Below are 21,168 nucleotides of genomic sequence, written 5' to 3'. Positions count from 1 at the left end.
TCCGGCCATGAGCCATTAGCAGAATGGTAACATTGTCATAAGAGTTTTCATGCTTGGGCAAAGTGATGAATAAGGCTCAAACCTACATAATGGGAAGCCCTTCCTCCTCCTACCTCTTTTGTCTTCTGCTCATTTACTCAGACCATAGACTTACTCTCTAAGAATCAATCATCACTTTGGGGTGGGGGATGCTGAACAGAAAATGAAATGCAGTGGCAGCCCAAAAAGTCAATGCAATCCTAAATTGTATTAACAGAGGGATACAATCAAGATCATGTGAGGAACTAATATTATTCTATAAAACCTTAGAAACATAGAAACATAGAAGATTGACGGCAGAAAAAGACCTCATGGTCCATCTAGTCTGCCCTTATACTATTTCCTGTGTTTTATCTTAGGGTGGAACTATGTTTATCCCAGGCATGTTTCAATTCAGTTGCTGTAGATTTACCAACCGCATCTGCTGGAATTTTGTTCCAAGCATCTACTGCTCTTTCAGTAAAATAATATTTTGTCATGTTGCTTCTGATTTCCCCCCCAAGATTGTGCCCCCTTGTTCTTGTGTTCACTTTCCTATTAAAAACACTTCCCTCCTGAACCTTATTTAACCCTTTAACATATTTAAATGTTTTGATCATGTCCCCCCTTTTCCTTCTGTCCTCCAGACTGTACAGATTGAGTTCATTAAGTCTTTCCTGACAAGTTTTATGCTTAAGACCTTCCACCATTCTTGCAGCCCATCCTTGGACCCATTCAATTTTACCCATATCTTTTTGTAGGTGAGGTCTCCAGAACTGAACACAGTATTCCAAATGTGGTCTCACCAGAGCTCTATACAGCGGGATCACAATCTCCCTCTTCCTGCTTGTTATACCTCTAGCTATGCAGCCAAGCATTCTACTTGCTTTCCCTACCACCTGACTGCACTGTTCACCCTTTTGAGACTGTCAGAAATCACTACCCCTAAATCCTTCTCTTCTGAAGTTTTTGTACCTTAGTAAGACCAAAACGGCATTCAGTTTTGGTCACCACACTATAAAAAAGATATTGAGACTCTAGAAAAAGTGCAAAGAAGAGCAACCAGGATGATTGCTCACAACACAAATAAGCAATCAAATCTTATTAGCAACCAGTCAGTATAAATCGTAAGGATACAAACAACAAAGTTACTGTCATATAGTCCATAAGTGGGAGAAGATGGGTTATAGGAATGATGAGAAGACTAATAGAAATTCACTAAGACTAATGCAGCCTTAGTGAATAGTTTGACAGTGGTGAGTGAGTAGCCAAGATCACACAAGATCGAGCAATCACAAAACTTTCTGCCATTTCAATTGTTTAAGATCATTTGTAAAACTACATATAATTTGAATCAATTTGGGCATCCACAGAGGTGTCTTCAGAGAATATATTTTTTAAAAAAAATTCTGATGGCCTCTATGGAGCACACAAGAAAGACACATTGACTTCTTTTTTGTATCCGATATCAAGATCATACCAAACAATAGTCACCATGAAACAAAGATGGTGTTGAAACCCTAGAAAGAGTGCAAAGAAAAGTAACAAAGATGATCAAGGGTCTGGAGATCAAATTATAGGATGAACTGTTCAGAAGATTAGGCATATCTACTGTAGCTAACAAAGAAAATGTTGGGGTGACGTGATAGCTGTCTTCAAATACTTGAAGGGCTGTCACAAGAGAAGAGGAGCGTTAATCTATTCTCCAAAGCACCTATAGGCAGGATAAGAAGTAACAGATAATAATAATAATAATAATAATAATAATAATAATAATAATAATAATAATAATTTATTAGATTTGTATGCTGCCCCTCTCTGCAGACTCGGGGCGGCTCACAACAATAATAATGACAATGTGACAGTGTAACAAATCTAATATTTAAAAGAAAGCATCTAAAAACCCCATCATTTAAAAACCATACAACACAAGCACACCATACATAAAACATTATAAGCCTTGGGGAGATGTCTCAATTCCCCAATACCTGGCGATATAGGTGGGTCTTAAGCAAGTTACGAAAGACAAGGAGGGTGGGGAGCAGTTCTGATCTCTGGGGGGAGTTGATTCCAGAGGGCCGGGGCCACCACAGAGAAGGCTCTTCCCCTGGGGCCCGCCAGATGACATTGTTTAGTCAACAGGACCCGGAGAAGGCCAACTCTGTGGGACCTTATAGGCTGCTGGGACTCGTGCGGCAGAAGACGGTTCCGGAAGTATTCTGGTCTGATGCCATGTAGGGCTTTATAGGTCATTACCAACACTTTGAATTGTGACCGGAAACTGATCAGCAGCCAATACAGACCGCGGAGTGTTGTAGAGACGTGGGCAAACCTAGGTAACCCCACAATAGCTCTCGTGGCCCAATTCTGCACGATCTGAAGTTTCCGAAGATAGAAGATCATTAAAGAGAGATCCAACCTAAAACTAAGGAGAAATTTCCTGACAGCGAGAACAATTAATTAATGGAACAGTTTGCTTCCAGAAGTTGTGAGTACTCAATTATTGGAGGTTTTCAAGAAGATATTGGATCAACGAGATTTGTCCAGAATGGTATAAGGTTGCCTGCTTGAATAGGAGGTTGGAACAGGAAACCTGCAAAGTCCATTTCAACCTTGTTATTCTATGTTTCTTTTACCCACATCACTTCTTCACCCCACATCAGTAAGCCTTGGTGGCGCAGTGGTTAGAGTGCAGTACTGTAAGCTGCTTCTTTCTGACTGCTGGCTGTAGTTCACCAGTTCAAATCTCACCAGGCTCAAGGTTGACTCAGCCTTCCATCCTTCCAAGGTGGGAAAGGTAAAGACCCAGATTTTTGAGAGCAATATGTTGACTCTGTAAACTGCTGTAAAGCACTGTGAAGTGGTATATAAGTCTAAATGCTATTGCTATTGCTCTCTTGAACACCTCAGCACCGAAAGTTCTATATTGCCCTTCCTTGAACTAATAAGTTCTCTTACGGGAAGGTTACAAAGCATGACCAAATTCAACATTTAATAAATAAGCCCAATACAATGAAACAAAATCTTTTTCTCTGATACAGATATTTTTTTCCCCTTCTCTCCTCCTGTTTCTATTACATTACATTATTTCTTCATTTGGTCACACGCTGGAAAAGTTAATTACCTCAGGAATTTATTTCAGTTAAGAAGAAAACACTGTTGTCTCCCATGTTTTATTTATGTGTGGAAATTAATTTGGCTCTTTTCCTCTTCATACGGTGTTGGAAATACGGATATTTTGTCTTTCCGTTTTGCTCCTTTAGCATTTAATTCCTGGGTGACTGTTGCCACCAACCACCGCCCCAACTTTGCGCAACCCCTCACAACTTCTTCGATTATTTGCAGCTTTGCAATGTTTTTTCTGAAACATGGCGTCCTTCAAAATGGCAGCATGATCCGTTCCTTTTGAACAGGTTATTTTGAAATCATAGAATTAGAGGCTGGAGGGGACCTTGGAGGTCTTATAGTTACCTTCCTGTCCCAGGAAGCTGGGTCTTTATATCATCACAGACAAATGATTGTCCATCTTTTCCCTAGTGATGGAGCACCCACAACCCCAGGAAGCAAGTGTTTTCTGTTGATTAATTATTCTCACTGTCAGGGAATGATTTGTTTTAATAAATTTTTATTTACAAATATAAATGCATAAAACAATACCAAGACAATAATCATACTCACAAAAACATAAAAAACAAAACAAAACAATACATCAATTGAAATACACTTAATAAAATATGGGCGGGTGCACAGCAAGACTGTATAATGATCTGAACTATGAACTATGTATATCCATAAGTTTTATTCCTATTTTCAAGGCAATAATAGAATAGGTTCCAGCAATCATAATGATTTTTCTTTAGTTTCAGGTTAGATCTTTCTCTGATCAGTTTCCGACCACTTCTTGTCCTGCCGTCAGGGATTTTGGAGAATAACAGTAACAGTTGGAAGGGACCTTGAAGGTCATTTAGTCCAACCCTCTGATCACACAGGAGACCTATACTAGGGATTTGAACTGATGAACTGCATACCTTTCTGATCAACAAGCTCAGGGTCTTAGCCACTGAGAAATAGATTGACCCCCCCCCCTTCCCTGCGAGAGCCCTTCAAGATTTGGGAGATGGCTATCGGTTCTCCCTTAAGCCATCTCTTTGTTAGGCTAAACATTTGTTATTTGTTCTATTTTGCTTTACAGAAATATTTTTTTTACACAAAGATGAAATTAAATCCCCGTCGTTCCATTTTAGGATCTGATGCATCAACAATTGCAACCAGCCTGCCTTCTATTGAGGATCTGTATATAGTGTATGAGCCAGAAAGAAGTTCAGAAAATCTCCATGGACTCCTCACATCCTGGACATTAAATGTTTCAATTTCTCCCATCAGACCTCCACTATAGAGCATTGTGTGCCTAAAGAACTAGTTACAGGGGCAGTTTTTCCCCTTGGGCCATCACTTTGCTGAACACTTAATTCCCACAGCATTGTCTTAGGTTAAAAAGATATATACACACGCAGTATAGCTGTATTACCATTATCTTTCTAGTCTTTCCTTTTACCTTCTACTATTGGTATCTTATGATTATATTACCTTGTTGTTTGTATGTACACTGGGAGCTTCTGCACTGAAGGGAAATTTCAGTGTGTATCCAATCACACTTGGCCAAGAAATAATATTCTGTTCTGTTCTGTTCTACTCTATTCTTCATTCCAATATTCTGTTATGTTCTATCTACTCTACTCTATTCTGAATTCTATTCCCTCCCATCCCATTCCATCCCATAACATATCATCTTGCAAAATATTATTCAGCACAGTACCAACATATCATGAAAGGGAGCCATATGTGAATCCCGAAGGCATCTCTACTGCAAAGGAAAATCCGGGCACAAAATTGGTAGCTTGCTGTTTTCAGCAAATGCTTTCTTGACCTCGACGCTCTTTGCCGTTTGTGATAGTATGTAGTTAAATGGTTAGAAGCAGGGAGGAATAAAAACAAAGACCTAGAAGGAAAAATAAACTAGAGAGCAGGGGAGGGATGTTGAGATAGGCATAGCTTGCATTTTCTGTCCAAAAGCTGCAGTTGAGGATAGATATAGGGGTAAGTTCTGTTTTTTTATTTTACTGCTCGTTCTGTGGGTGTGGCTTTATTTTGTGGATGTATCTTTATTTTGTGGGCATGGCTTGAGACTGGGTGGAAGTTGCTTGATGGTCATGTGATGGTGGGCGTGGCTTCATGGTCATGTGACTGAGTGGGTTTGGCTAAGTGGTCATAATCCGAGTTCCTCCTACGAGAATGTCTGAATTTTTTTATTTTTTCTCCTAGATTTCTCCTTATTTCTAGGTTGCTCCTCTCTTTGGCTAGTTTCTACCCACTGATTCTTGTCTTGCCTTCTGGTGCTTTGGAAAATAAGTTGACCCACTCTTCTGTGTGGTTGCTTCTCTCCTTGGTGGATAGAAACTAATCAAGGGAAGAAGCAACCTAGAACTGAGGAGAAAATCTCTAATGGTTAGACCAATCAATCAATGGAACAGCTTGCCTTCAGAAGTTGTGAGTGCTCCATCACTGGAGGTTTTCAAAAAGATACTGGAGAGCCATTTGTCTGGAGTGATAGAGCTAGCAAACCACTTACTTGTGCAGGATTTTGGACTAGAACAGGGGTTGGCAACTTTAAGACTTGTGGACTTCAACTCCCAGAATTTCTCAGCCAGCTTTGCTTTTCTGGGAGTTGAAGTCCACAAGTCTTAAAATTGCCAAGGTTGGAGATCCCTGTTTTGGCTGAGAAACTCTGGGAGTTGAAGTCCACAAGTCTTAAAGTTGCCAACCCCTGTTCTAGAAGACCATTGGAAAGAGCTCAGGTCCTTTCCAATGCTGTTATTCCATTATTCTATTTTTCTGTTAAATCATCAGGCTCAAATTATCTTTTTGACACAGTTTAAAGACTGAGCTCTCTTGAGAAGTCTACAAGCAGAAAGAAGAAAATGATGGTCAGACACAGGGGATTCAGTTATGTTGCTGAAGGAGACCAAGACCTGAAGGACAAGGTCGGAAACTGATCATTCTGAAGATGGTCTGCAAAAGTTTATTAACAATGGCAGGTTAGGCAGAACATGAAAGAAAATCCATTTTCCATAATTTCCTAAACACCTTAGCAAGGAATAATGTTAATCTGTCCATACAACTCACAGGATTGGAATTAGACTGGTCAATTTCCCTAATTATAAACAACTGATGTTCACTGTCTCAAACGTTCTAATGTGGTAATTTGCTCAGGGAGAAAAAAATGAAATGTTTTAGATTTGGCTTGGAAGCAACTGTAACTAATACTATGTTGAAATCTTGTCCCAGATTGTTAAGAGGTTGACTTTTCCTGCAAAGTTGCCTTTAGGGCTATCTGGTTTCATTTTGTTTTGATCTGACTTCCAAAATCATTTTCAAATTTCTTTGAAGAGGGCTTTTGAGCTGACATCAGTGGCAAGGGTTTATTTTTTCTATTTAAAGTTACTCCATTGGCCTGTAGCTTCCCTGACCTATCCACTAAAGGAATTTCTCCATGTTTACTTTGCTGGGATTTAATTGAAGTCAAGAAAACTGCAAGCTGCAGGGCCACAATAATACCCGGGGAAAAAATTCTTTGTCTTAGCATAACTTAATTGCTATACTTGGCATCAACTTTTAACCTTTTTAAAAGAATTTTTTATTAGAGTTTCTTATAAATGGAAATAAAGATTACAAGGGAAACTGAAAAGGCCCTGCAAGATAAAAGGAAATGAAAGGAAAAGAATTGCAGTGACTTCTAAACTTAACCTTCCCCAGGAGCTCAGATCTGGGGTCAAATTTTCAATATTTTCCAAAGTTTTGGACTGGAGTGATTGGTCAGGCTCACTACCAAACTTCAAAGATTGATGTTGGCATGCTGGCATTAAGGCAGTTTGTGACCCATAGACCACAAAAATGTCCATCCCCATCACCCAAAGACTAAACAAGTTGCATTATGCTCTAGCAAATGAGTTTCTCAAGGACAGCTCTTGTTAAAAGAAGTTGAATTACTACTTGCTGAAATCCGAAAGAACTCTGTTGGGATCAATCATGGTAAGAGGAGGATTGAGCGAAGATCAGGGTTGATTTATGCCCAAAGACCTTGAAGCTGCCGTCATTCTACATCTCTGTAAAACGAGCACTCAAGTGTATCTATTGCCTATGTAACTGCTTATTGAATCTCCTCTTGATTTGAATAATTGACCGTAGAGGAGCTTACAACGTTGTCAATATATGCCAATGTCTCTAAAATGTTTAAGTGGGCACTTGTCCGTTTCAAGACTCTTCAAATGCTTAGGAAGCATTTTCCAATTAGCTCTCTCTGAAACAGGAGCTCTTGATGTTTGTCTACAGGGTAGAAAAGTGTTTGTGTGTGTGTGTGTGTGTGTGAAAGAGAGAGAGAGAGAGAGAAGTGAGTGATGTACGTGGATAGGTATTACCTATGCAGCAAGGAACATTAGAGGAGATTGGTGCTTAGAAAATATGAAATATAAATAAACAAACAAATACTACAAAGATGTATGAGACTTCTTCTCATACATCATATTGGAAAGTTGTTAATATTGGGCATAATTTCAAAAGCGTAAATTTTCTTCTCACTGGGACTCTCTCTGGTCTAGTAATCTTGAGTATCTCTTCTGTAATGGAGTAAGTCATTTAAAACAGAACAATAGCATTGGAAGGGACCTTGGAAGTCTTCTAATCCAACCCCCTGCCCAAGCAGGAGACCCTTCACCATTCCAGACAGGTGTCTGTCCAGTCTCATCTTGGAAACTTCCAGTGATGAAGCTTCCAAAATTTCTGAAGGCAACTTTTGTTAAGACCAAATTTTTGGAGGTGTAGAAATAAACATGTGGTGGACATGCCCCGAAATAAAGAAATTATGGGAAAAAGTAAAATTATGGATTTTCAAAATGACTAAATTAAAACTTATATTAAAACCAGAAAATTTTCTTTTAGGCATAATAGATAGTGTTGGGTGAACCCAACGAAGTTCGGGTTCAGCGAACTCACCTGAACTTTGCCGTGACTCCTGTGAAATGGTCATTCAACCCCCAAAGGGATTCTGACCTCCAGGTTGAGAACCACTGTTTTAGAGGGTCCTTGAAGCTTTATCTGTGTCCTCAAGGTCACCTGAGTAGTTCCTGGTTCCTGTAATCTGTATTTTTTCCCCTCTGGAAATCCATTCCTACTCCCACACCATTCAAAGGATGTTCATCCCTAATTGCATAGCTCAAAGTCTGTAGATGACTGAGACTCTCTACAGGTCTTGGAGGAATAAGTGAGATGAATACAGTGGTACCTGTACCTACAAACGCCTCTACTTGCGAACTTTTCTAGATAAGAACCAGGTGTTCAAGATTTCTTTGCCTCCTCCAAAGAACTATTTTCCATTTACAAACCCGAGCCTCCGAAACTGTAACTGGAAAAGGCGGGAAGAAGCCTTTCTGGGGCCTCTCTAGGAATCTCCTGGGAGGAAACAGGGCCAGAAAAGGCGGGGAGAAGCCTCTGTGGGGCCTCTCTAGGAATCTCCTGGGAGGAAACAGGGCCTCCACTCTCCCTGTGGTTTCCCCAATTGCACACATTATTTGCTTGTACATTGATTCCTATGGGGAAAATTGCTTCTTCTTACAAACCTTTCTACTTAAGAACCTGGTCACAGAACGAATTAAGTTAGTAAGTAGAGGTACCACTTTATAGTCCTTGTTCTTTAAGTTCATGGGGTGCTTATTAAAAACAGAAACTCGCCCTCTTGAGGTGCTCTCTTTGAAACATTGGCAACCAAGAAGATCAGATGTTGTAGAACTTCTGTCTGCAGAGTCCTAATTCCACTGCCCTCCCTCCCCCCTCCACTATTGCACCTGTGCAATCAAATTGACTGGAGACAGTCATTAGCAACATCTGCCCACTTTTGCTGATAAAGTTACCAGCGCCTCTGAAGTGTCAGGATGGGCCAGGTCAGAGTCTTTTCCGCTGCACTTGAGATTCATAAAGCGACAGCCCAAGTCTCTAATGTAACCTGACATGTCACACATCGTGTTGCAATTTGTTTCATTAGTGTCAATTAGAGCAAATACTGCAAATTCTTGGCATGGAAGGAACATGCTGTACAAGCCCAGCTGCAGGTGGGGGAAAAAAAGAAGAAGAAAAGAAAGGCAGGGGCAAGGAGGACGTTGTACCAATTATATAATTGGCACTGTTTATTCACACAGCTACCTTCTGTGAACCTTTCCTTGTCTGTGCAAAAGCGGAACAAGAATGGGAGGGATGTATGCTTTGGTAAATATGATAAGAGAACATTGTCGGATGCCGGCAAAATGGCCTTTGCATACTTTTACCCAAATTTTCGGGGGGGGGGGGGTAAACTGAGTGTCAGGGTTCCAAATAGCATCTGAATCCGAGGCACAACATTCCTCAAAGTTTCAATTTATTAGCACATCTGTGAGAAACCCGAATCTAAAGCTACCAGGGTTTCTCTACCAGTTTAAAGTTCATTTCCTTGCTCCAACACCCACAAAGTCCATCATGTTAGCCAGTCTTCTTCTGCCAATGTGTCCGTTACTCCCATCGGCTTCCGGGCAGGTGCTGAGCAAAGGATGACCTTGAGAATCTGGAAGGAATTTGTTATGGCTACATCTCTACAACTCATGCAGCAGCCTCTCCCGAGTTTCCACAGCAAGAGTACATTCTAAAAAAATAAAGTGTGGCAGGCCAAAATCTCCAAGTCCACGATGGCTTCAGACTGACACTGGATGGATAATGTCTCCTCACTTCAACTAGGAAGAATGATCCAATTGTTTCTCAGGGGCAGAACCAGAGGTAAAACGCTACCGGTTCAGACCAGTTCTAAACTACTAAACTAATAAACTGGTAGTAAAAAACATTACTGGTTTGGAAAAACTGATATATCTGACAATCACCCATGTGACGATCAGCTGTGCCATTTTCTAGCTAATCTAAATCACACAGCACAGCTAATCCTCCCCCTCCCGTTCTGCTTACCTTTGCAGACTCTGACAGCTTCAAAATGCTCCTTTTTCAGTGCTGCATGGTAGTGTCTGCTGCGCATGAGGGCACCAAGATCACATAAAGTGAACCAGTAACAGACTTCAGAGGATTTAACCTCAGGACAGAACTCATTCATAGAGAGCCGAGGTGGTGCAGCAGGTAGAGTGCTGTACTGCAGGCCACTAAAGCTGACTGCTAAATCTGCAGGTCAGCGGTTCAAATCTCATCAGCGGCTCAAGTTGACTCAGCCTTCCATCCTTCGGGGGTGGGTAAAATGAGAAATAGAGCCCCTCCCTTATGAAACCAGGTTGCAACGCCTTGGTCTCTTCAGCCTTGAAAGACGGCGTTTAAGGGGTGACTTGATCGAAGTGTATAAAATCATGCATGGGATAGAAAAGGTGTATAGAGAAAAATTCTTTTCTCTATCACACAGTACTAGGACGAGGGGGGCCTCCCTAAAGCTCACAGGTAAGAAAGTGAGGACAAATAAAGGGAAATATTTCTTCACCCAGAGGGTCCTTGGTTGACGGAATTCACTTCCAGAAGAGTTCGTGACAGCTGTCAGCCTTGATAGCCTCAAGGCAGGATTAGACAGATTCATGGGTGCCAAGTGTATCATAAGTGGTTATTGAAACGGATGTCCATGTGCCGCCTCTATGTTGAGTACTATTTGTTGGGGGTCAGGGGAAAGGGAGGGTCTTGGACAATTGGTGGGCCACTGTGTGACACAGAATGCTGGACTTGATGGGCTTTGGCCTGATTCAGCAGGGTTCTTCTTAGGTTCTTAGGTTCTTATGCTTTTGATAGGAATTCTAAAGTGAAGTCTTCCTTTGCATTGGATGAAGGAACTTTTTTTAAAAAAAATATTGAATTTATTTGCGGCCCATATGTGGCTCTGCATGGCTTCCAGCATTCAAGGAATGGATAGCCACAGAGGCTGCAGACAGCTGGAGAGTAGAATGGGACAGCTCACTCCAGCCAATTCACTCTAGGACAACTCACTGTGGCCAACTTGCTGCAGGACATCCAGCCTCAAGACAATTCAACAAGTACAAAAGTTCTGTTAATCTCGATGGAACCGTGGGCAATAATAATAAAATGAAACCCATCCAAGCCTAACAGAGTTGCAATGATTTTGATGAAAATGTGGTTGCCAATAATGGAAAAAACAGAAGGAAACAATTAATATAGGGTTAAATTGTAAATTTGAAAAATGATCAGAAATCACTTTCATCAGTGCTGTTGTAACTTTGAACAGACCCCAGGTCAGTGATGGTGAATCTATGCCATGTGTGCCACAGGTGGCACTCGGAACCGTATCTCCCAGCACATGAGGGAAGCCTCTGGAACTTGGGGAGTGTGAAAAACAGGCCTGCTGGGGTCATTTACAGGCTCTGGAGGGCCTCCTGGAGGGAGGGGAAGCCATTTTTGCCCTCTGCAAGTGCCAAGAAAGCCTCTGCAGCCTGGGGAAGGTAAAAAACAGCCCTACTGGGGCCACTTGAAATCAGGAAACGGGAGAGCAGGAGTGGATCGTGCACACATACATGGCAGGTGTGACAGCATGGGGTCATAGGTGCATGTGCAGGATGGTCAGGGGGGGGAGGAGTGGCTATTGTAGCCAGGGAGAGCCTTTGCCTGCGTAGACTCATTGCTCCGGAAATAGCGGGTTGGAAGTCTCTCTTGATGAAGTTGGACTTAGGAGTTCAGGTGGGCTTATTTCTCACGTACCTGCCTCCCAGCTGCGTGTCAAAAGCCCTGCCTGTGCTACTCGAGGAGGTAGCCGGGTTGGCGGTAGAGTTCCCCAGACTCATTGTCTTGGGGGACTTCAATCTGCCGTCACTCGGCGAAACCTCTGGGTTGGCACAGGAGTTCATGGCCACCATGACAGCCGTGGACCTGACTCAAGTAGTTCAGGGTCCGACTCACGAGGGAGGGCACGCACCTGACATGGTATTCCTTTCCGAGCAATTGAGTAATGGTCTGAGACTAAGGGGCTTAGAAGTGTTGCCTTTGTCATGGTCAGACCATTTCCTACTACGGCTTGACTTTCTGGCTCCAATCCTCCCCCGCAGGGAGGCGGAACCAATGAAGATGTTCCGCCCCAGGTGCCTGATGGACCCAGAGGGCTTTCAGACGGCGCTTGGGGTTATTCCAGAGGCACTCGTCCACAGTTCGGCGGAGTCTCTTGCGGAGGCCTGGAACAGGGCTGCAGCGGGGGCTCTTGACCGGATTGCGCCTTTGCGACCTCTCCATGGCGCTAGACCCCGTAGAGCCCCATGGTTCAACGAGGAGCTCCGGGAGTTGAAACGCCAAAAGAGACGTCTAGAGAAGCGATGGAGGAAGAGTAGGTCTGAATCCGATCGAACACTTGTAAGAGCTTTTATTAAGACTTACAAAGTGGCGCTCAAGGCGGCAAGATGCGCGTACCATGCCGCCTTGATTGCATCAGCGGAATCCCGCCCGGCCGCTCTGTTTAGGGTGACCCGCTCCCTTCTCAACCAGGGGGGAGTTGGGGAGCCCTTACAGAGTAGTGGCGAGGATTTTAACACGTTTTTCGCTGATAAAGTCGCTCGGATCCGGGCCGATCTCGACTCCAATTGTGTAACAGAGTCGACTGACAACGAGTCAGTCGAGGTGACTGGGGCACGTACTTGTCCACCTGTCTGGGAAGAGTTTGATCTGGTGACACCTGATGAAGTGGACAAGGCCATCGGAGCTGTGAGTTCCGCCACCTGTTTACTGGATCCGTGTCCCTCCTGGTTGGTTTCGGCCAGCAGGGAGGTGACACGGAGCTGGGCCCAGGAGATTACCAACGCTTCCTTGGGGAGGGGAGTTTTTCCATCACTCTATAAAGAAGCGCTTGTGCGCCCCCTCCTCAAGAAGCCCTCTCTGGACCCAGCCGTACTTAACAACTATCGTCCAGTCTCCAACCTTCCCTTTATGGGGAAGGTTGTCGAGAAGGTGGTGGCACTCCAGCTCCAGCGGTCCTTGGAAGAAGCCGATTATCTAGGTCCCCAGCAGTCGGGTTTCAGGGCCGGTTACAGCACGGAAACCGCTTTGGTCGCGTTGATGGATGATCTCTGGCGGGCCCGGGACAGGGGTTTATCCTCTGTCCTGGTGCTCCTTGACCTCTCAGCGGCTTTCGATACCATCGACCATGGTATCCTTCTGCACCGGCTGGAGGGGTTGGGAGTGGGAGGCACTGTCCTTCAGTGGTTCTCCTCCTACCTCTCTGGCCGGTCGCAGTCGGTGTTAGTGGGGGGCCAGAGGTCGACTCCTAGGTTTCTCCCTTGTGGGGTGCCTCAGGGGTCGGTCCTCTCCCCCCTGCTATTCAACATCTACATGAAACCGCTGGGCGAGATCATCCAAGGACATGGGGTGAGGTATCATCAATATGCGGATGATACCCAGCTTTACATCTCCACCCCATGCCCAGTCAACGAAGCGGTGGAAGTGATGTGCCGGTGCCTGGAGGCTGTTGGGGCCTGGATGGGTGTCAACAGACTCAAGCTCAACCCGGATAAGACGGAGTGGCTGTGGGTTCTGCCTCCCAAGGACAATCCCATCTGTCCGTCCATCACCCTGGGGGGGGAATTATTGACCCCCTCAGAGAGGGTCCGCAACTTGGGCGTCCTCCTCGATCCACATCTCACATTAGAACAACATCTTTCAGCTGTGGCGAGGGGGGCGTTTGCCCAGGTTCGCCTGGTGCACCAGTTGCGGCCCTATCTGGACCGGGACTCATTGCTCACAGTCACTCATGCCCTCATCACCTCGAGATTCGACTACTGTAATGCTCTCTACATGGGGCTACCTTTGAAAAGTGTTCGGAAACTTCAGATCGTGCAAAATGCAGCTGCGAGAGCAGTCATGGGCCTACCTAGGTATGCCCATGTTTCACCATCACTCCGCAGTCTGCATTGGTTGCCGATCAATCTCCGGTCTCGGAGATATTCTGGTCCGATGCCATGAAGGGCTTTAAAGCCCTTCATGGCATCGGACCAGAATATCTCCGAGACCGCCTCCTGCCGCACGAATCCCAGCGACCGATTAGGTCCCACAGAGTGGGCCTTCTCCGGGTCCCGTCAACTAAACAATGTCGGTTGGCGGGCCCCAGGGGAAGAGCCTTCTCTGTGGCGGCCCCGGCCCTCTGGAACCAACTCCCCCCGGAGATTAGAACTGCCCCTACTCTTCCTGCCTTCCGTAAACTCCTTAAAACCCACCTTTGTCGGCAGGCATGGGGGAACTGAAACATCTCCCCCGGGCACGTTTAATTTATGCATGGTATGTCTGTGTGTGTGACTGTTAGCATATGGGGTTTTTTAAATATTTAAATATTTTAAATCTGTCTGATTGCTTATGATTTGTTTTTACATGTTGTGAGCCGCCCCGAGTCTTCGGAGAGGGGCGGCATACAAATCTAAGTAATAAATAAATAATAAATGGTCGGGGACATTGAATTATGGGTGTGGGCACTTGTACATTTATTTATTTATTTATTTATTTTTATTTTGTCCAATACACAATAATACACAATGAAGGTTATAGAGGATATAGTAGAGAAGAAATATGAGATATACGAGAGACAATAGGACAGGGGATGGAAGGCACTCTAGTGCGCTTATGTAACCCCCTTACTGACCTCTTAGGAATCTGGAGAGGTCAACCATGGATAGTCTAAAGGTAAAATGTTGGGGGTTAGGGGATGATACTACAGAGTCCAGTAATGAGTTTCACGCTTTGACAACCCGATTACTAAAGTCGAATTTTTCAGTCAAGTTTGGAGCGGTTAATATTAAGCTTGAATCTGTTGTGTGCTCTTGTGTTGTTGTGATTAAAGCTGAAATAGTCTTGTAAGTCTAGTTTCGTAGGGAATTCTGTTTCAGGTAGAGGAGTGAAGGGCTCTTCTGGTGAAGTATCTTTGGACATTTTTGAGGGTGTTAATGTCCGAGATGCAGTATGGGTTCCAAGCAGATGAGCTGTACTCGAGGATCGGTCTGGCAAAAGTTTTGTAAGCTCTGGTAAGTAGTGTGAGATTTCCAGAGCAGAAGCTACGTAGGATTAGATTAACAACTGTTGAGGCCTTCTTGGTGATGTTGTTGCAGTGGGCTTTGGCACTTAGATCTTTAGTTATTAGTATTCCGAGGTCCTTGACCGAATGGGGATTATCTGTGATAATTTGTTTATTCAGTTTGTATTTGAAGTTCTGATTCTTTTTGCCGATGTGTAGGACAGAACATTTTCTGGTTGAGATTTGGAGTTGCCATGTGTTGGACCAATCAGAAAGTGAGTCTAGGTCTTTGTATGTTTGCAATAGTGTGCATGCATGCGCTTTTGATATCATCACTGCCCTAAGTGAACTGTTGTCTGCTTGCATTTATTCGGTATCAACATGGAAGCTATTTCAGTATCATGGGCACAGCTGAACATCCCCATCTTATTGTTTTGTTTGTTAATGAAAAGTGAACTATTGTCTCATGTTTTGTGTTAGTAGTTTTCTGCCAGCAGGGGGGGGGGGGGAAGTGAAGCAGCTTTGAGCGAGGGGGCTCTTCTGGGGTCTTCTGGGGTCAGCTGTTTATCGGTAATCCTGGCCAGCTTAATATTGCAATGTTATTACTTGCCTGACTTCCAACTATGGGGAGCTTCAGCAGAAAGGTCATGGCAGTGTTCATCTCCTTGGAGGAGTATTATGTGTACATGTGAAACTGCAGCGAGGGATATATATGTGTGTGCCACAGCCCCTGAAGAAATGGGTCATTTTGGACTTCATGGCAAAGTGGAGACATTTCAGATTGATACTTTAGGAAGCACAATGGCAAATATAACTAAACTATTCCCTGAAGAAACTGCTTAGGAAAGAACGAAGAGGAGGAGGGGCGGAGGAGGAAAGGGGGAGGGGGAGGGGAGAGAAGAGGAGGGGCAGGGGAAGGAAGGGGGAAGGGGGAAGGGGAGGGTAAGGGAGGGGAGGGAAGAGGAAGAGGAAAGAGAAGAAGAAATAGGGAGAGGAAGAGAGGAGGAGGAGGAAGGAGGAGGAGAAGGAGAAAGAGAAGAAGAGAGAAGAGGAGGAGGAGAAGGAAGAAGAAGGAGGAGGAGGAGGAGGAGGAGGAGGGCAAAGGGAAGGGCAAGGGGAAGAAGAAGATTTAAGTTAGAAAATAGAATAGCAGGGATAGAAGGGACCTTGAGCAGAAGATCTAATACCAGATAAATGCTTGTCCAATTTATTCTTGAAGAGCCAAGTGATGGAGTACCTACAACTCTTCCTTCCTTCCTTCCTTCCTTCCCTCCCACCCTCCCTCCTCCCTCCCACCCTCCCTCCTTCCTTCCTTCCTTCCTTCATTCCCCAGCTTTTTATTCCAGTAAATCAGCAGCGTCTCTCATTAAGATGAAACTCTTTAATGCTCCCTGTTCTCAAATATTAAGTTTGCAGCGCTTTGTTTTCTCACCTGCTGGCTTGCCTGAAGGAATGGAACAGAAAAAAATAGAATCTCTTTTAATTGGCACTTCCTGGTTAAACCCCCCCCCCCCAGAAAGCATCACCTTAATTAGAAGACCCATTTTTTTGCCCAGTTCTTTTGTTAATGCCGTTTGCACTGAAGGAGGCCATTCTCTTCTCATTTCTCAGCAATAGCTTTGCTGATCAATACTGCAAATAGTCCGATCTGATGTCAGAGCAGTCACAGGCTGAATATTAAGGACCTTTCAGAGCTCCAAACTGGTTGTGTCGTGGTTCCAACTAACACACCCAATGGAATCAAAACTCCAAGGCAAGCATATTCCTCAAACTATAGATTTATTACTATTTATTTATAGTATCATGTTGACACATCTGGGGAGCAGACAGAGCATCCCTCCAGTGAGCAAGATCCTCCCTCCTCCTCACCCAATTCTGCACAGGTAAGACATCGTGGTGGTCTTACTTGTGCAGAAGCGATGGAGGGAGGATGTCACTCAGCAGAGGGACGCTCTGTCTGCTCCCCTCGCTCTCTGCTGCTGCAGCCAATTCATCCGGGTCTGGGTTCAGTGGAGAGTGGCATGCCCTCTGGCTGGGCCTCCAGCACTGTGCTTTGGGCCACGACTCGCTCGACTGCCCCATTGCCGCGCTGAGAGATGCCTACTGCGGCACAGGAGAGTACAGTTGTGCGTGAACACAAGAAGGAGGCGAGGCAGGTCCTCGCGACTCGGCTGGGGGGAGAAGAGCTCAGGGATCCCACAAGAGGGGGACCGGTATCCGATGGCCAAAAAGCCTCCTTGATGGCTGGGACAATTTTCTCCGCTCAGGCTGAGCCTGCTTCCCCATCATCCTTGCCACCACTGGGCAGCAGAAGTCAATGGCCATGCCCCTGCTGGCGGAGGGCAAAGCCGAACCAAGATCTCCACCAGGGGTAGAGAAGTAGCTGGAAAGGCGGCATCCGAGGCCGCCGAGCTCCGGCAGCAGAACACAGGCTTCCATGCCTGAGGAGAAAAGCAAGCGAAGCGGGTTGTAGGGTGGGTCCTTCCACCCCCCGCCTCCACCCCTCTTCTCTTGCGATGCGCTTAGCTGGGAAATAATAATAATAATTTTGTCTTTGTGGAGCCAGGGTGGGCATGACCCTACTTTACTCAGGTGTGTCTTATACTCTTTAAAATATGTTAAGTAATTTGGAATTAATGTATAGCATCCCAAAAAAAACCATCAGTGCCCCCTCGGCCTGTATACATGCCTGCTTTATTTGCATGGAGAGGCAGGGAGATGGGCGAGCACCACTTTCTTCTCGTGAACGTTTGTGATTCTGTAATTGTAAATGCATTAAAAAAACATCTAATTTATCCACGGGTGTTTCTTGTTGGTTATATTATTATTATTATTATTATTATTATTATTATTATTATTATTATTATTATTATTATTATTATTTAGATTTGTATGCCGCCCCTCTCCAAAGACTCAGGGCGGCTCACAACATAACAATAATACAACACAGTACAAATCTAATGTTACAAATTTTAAAAAGTTAATTAAAAAACTTTAATATAACATAATCGGGTATCATAAAATCATCAACTACACAATCATACATACTCAACCCAATTTATCGTCATACAGTAGTCAGAAAAAAAGTTTCCTTCGCAGAGCTTTTCCTGCATGGAAATTGCCCCGGTGTGACCTTCGCCTGCCATTTGATTCCCGGGCAACTTTCCCAACCGAGCACCTGAGTCCTTCCAACCCCCCCCGCCCTTCCACAAACACCCGCCCTTCAACCCGCCAGGAGAGCACAGCTGTTCAGGTGCTTGGCATTTCCTTGCTTCCGTGCATGCACAGAAGCAAGGAAATACCAGGGATTTGCAAAATGGTACACTGCAAATGCGCAGGAAGCCAAAGGATGAGTGCACACTTCATGGCATTGGACCAGAATATCTCCGGAATCGCCTTCTGCTGCACGAAACCCAGCGACCGGTTAGGTCCCACAGTGTTGGCTTCTCCGGGTCCCATCAACGAAACAATGTCGCCTGGAGGGACCGAAGGGAAGAGCCTTCTCTGTGGTGGCTCCAACCCTCTGGAATCAACTCCCCCCAGAGATCAAGATTGCCTCCACCCTCCTTGCCGTTTGTAAACTCCTTAAAACCCACCTCTGCCATCAGGCATGGGGAAATTGATTCCCCTGGGCCGTTTCCACTTTACGTATGGTTTGTATGACATGTATGACTGTTTTTTATATTAAGGGTTTTAAATTGTTTTTAATCATTGGATTTGTACTGTTTTGTTGTTGTGAGCCGCTCTGAGTCTTTGGAGAGGGGCGGCATACAAATCTAATTAACAATAACAATATGCACATCCCTCCACACCAGAGCATTCCAGCAGCCCCACAAATGGCTGCCCATTGCTGATATTAAGGATACATAGAAGTATTGCAACCATTTGCCTGAAGAGGTGTAGGGTTTCCTGGCTAAGCAGAGGGTTGGACTAGAAGACCACCAAGGTCCCTTCCAACTCTGTTATTCTATCCTGTTTTGTGCCGTGTCTCTTCTCTTCTCTTCTCTTCTATTCTATTCTATTCCTCTCCCAGTTCCTGTGGCTCAGCTAGGTATCAGCTATTCTGTACTTGTGCATTTGATTTTTCTTGCCTGTGTATAGGACCGTACTTTCCTAACCACTAAATTGCATTTTGTTTGGCAGGTCCAGTGTCCAATGTAAATATTCCTAACAGATTTCTGTTAAGGGGAGAAAATATAAGGCAACCTTCAATATTTAACTCAGTTATTTCTCTCTAGAAGTTGCTTTTATACTTTTCTTCTTAATTGAATATTAGCAATAATCCAAAGATTGCAGCAGACTGAAACTGACTTTCCATTATGTCCTTTCTCCCTGCAATTTTTTAAAAAAACAATTATCCACCATTAAAACATTTAATTAATTTATATATAGACTTCAGCAGAATGCAGTTGATGAGAGCTAGCAATTTCCATGCCTTTATAACACAGCAAATCTCTGGAGAGAAAACTACCTCTTTAATTACTTCCATCATTTTTTAAAAAAAGTTTCTCATCAAAGTTGATTGAATTGAATTTTCTTGGAATAAGTATCAGGTTTCGCTTTGCAGACAGTAGAAAGTCATCAATATGAGCCCAAGCGAAGTTTTTTATCCCTCTGCCCAGCTAGTCTAATATTGTCTGCTTTCGATGCACATTAAGATTTAAAATAGAAATGTCTAGAACTGAGTTGGGTATAATATTGAGATAAAATTTATGGAAATGTAGTAGGTAAGATAAAGAGAAAAGAGCAAGGCAAAGTAGTTCAATAGAATGCAAAGCTATATAATAATATAAATCTTAACATTCCAAAGCAATCCCAAATATGCTGTTTTCAAGAGGCATTTGGACATTTTGGGTTTTTTTCTTTGAAGACATTTTTGTTTCTCATTCAAAAAGAGCTGAAGAAGCTTCTTAGATGAGAAGTGAAACATCTTCAAAGAAAAAACCAGAAAGTCAAATGGAAAAAAGCACCTTTGAAACAACCATGACCTGGATGACTGAGAATCTCCATATACAGTGGTAGAAACATAACATAGAAGTCTGATGGCAGAAAAAGACCTCATGGTCCATCTAGTCTGCCCTTATACTATTTTCTGTATTTTATCTTAGGATGGATATATGTTTATCCCAGGCATGTTTAAATTCAGTTACTGTGGATTTATCTACCACATCTGCTGGAAGTTTGTTCCAAGGATCTACTACTCTTTCAGTAAAATAATATTTTCTCATGTTGCTTTTGATCTTTCCCCCAACTAACTTCAGATTGTGTCCCCTTGTTCTTGTGTTCACTTTCCTATTAAAAACACTTCCCTCCTGGACCTTATTTAACCCTTTAATATATTTAAATGTTTCGATCATGTCCCCCCTTTTCCTTCTGTCCTCCAGACTATACAGATTGAGTTCATTAAGTCTTTCCTGATACGTTTTATGCTTAAGACCTTCCACCATTCTTGTAGCCCGTCTTTGGACCCGTTCAATTTTGTCAATATCTTTTTGTAGGTGAGGTCTCCAGAACTGAACACAGTATTCCAAATGTGGTCTCACCATCATTCTATATAGTGGGATCATAATCTCCCTCTTCCTGCTTGTTATACCTCTAGCTATGCAGCCAAGCATCCTACTTGCTTTCCCTACCGCCTGACTGCACTGTTCACCCATTTTGAGACTGTCAGAAATCACTACCCCTAAATCCTTTTCTTTTGAAGTATTTACCTCTGCCTAAGAACTTTTCTAGATAAGAACTGGGTGTTCAAGATTTTTTTGCCTCTTCTTAAGAACCATTTTCTACTCAAGAACCCGAGCCTGGAAAAATCTCCCAGGAAATTTGAGAGCGGCACGAAGGCTCGGCCAGTTTCCTGCCATTCCCCCTTTAATCCCGGCCATCTGGGGCTTTTCTGGGCTACCAGAGGAGCCTTTTGGTGGCAATTAAGGAGGCTTTGGCAGTCCAGAGCGAACGGAGCATTTTCCTTTCTCTGGGCACTTGGAGAGGGAATAAACCTCTGCCAGCGCCCAGAGAAAACGCTCCATTTACTCTGGGTAGCGACTGTCCTCCTCCTCTTCTTCCTCCTCCTCCCACCCAAATTCTGAGCTTTTATT

The sequence above is a fragment of the Erythrolamprus reginae genome, chromosome 9 (genome assembly GCF_031021105.1).
Source record: "Erythrolamprus reginae isolate rEryReg1 chromosome 9, rEryReg1.hap1, whole genome shotgun sequence".
In the NCBI taxonomy this organism is placed as follows: domain Eukaryota; kingdom Metazoa; phylum Chordata; class Lepidosauria; order Squamata; family Dipsadidae; genus Erythrolamprus; species Erythrolamprus reginae.
Note: the sequence above shows the minus strand (reverse complement) of the source record.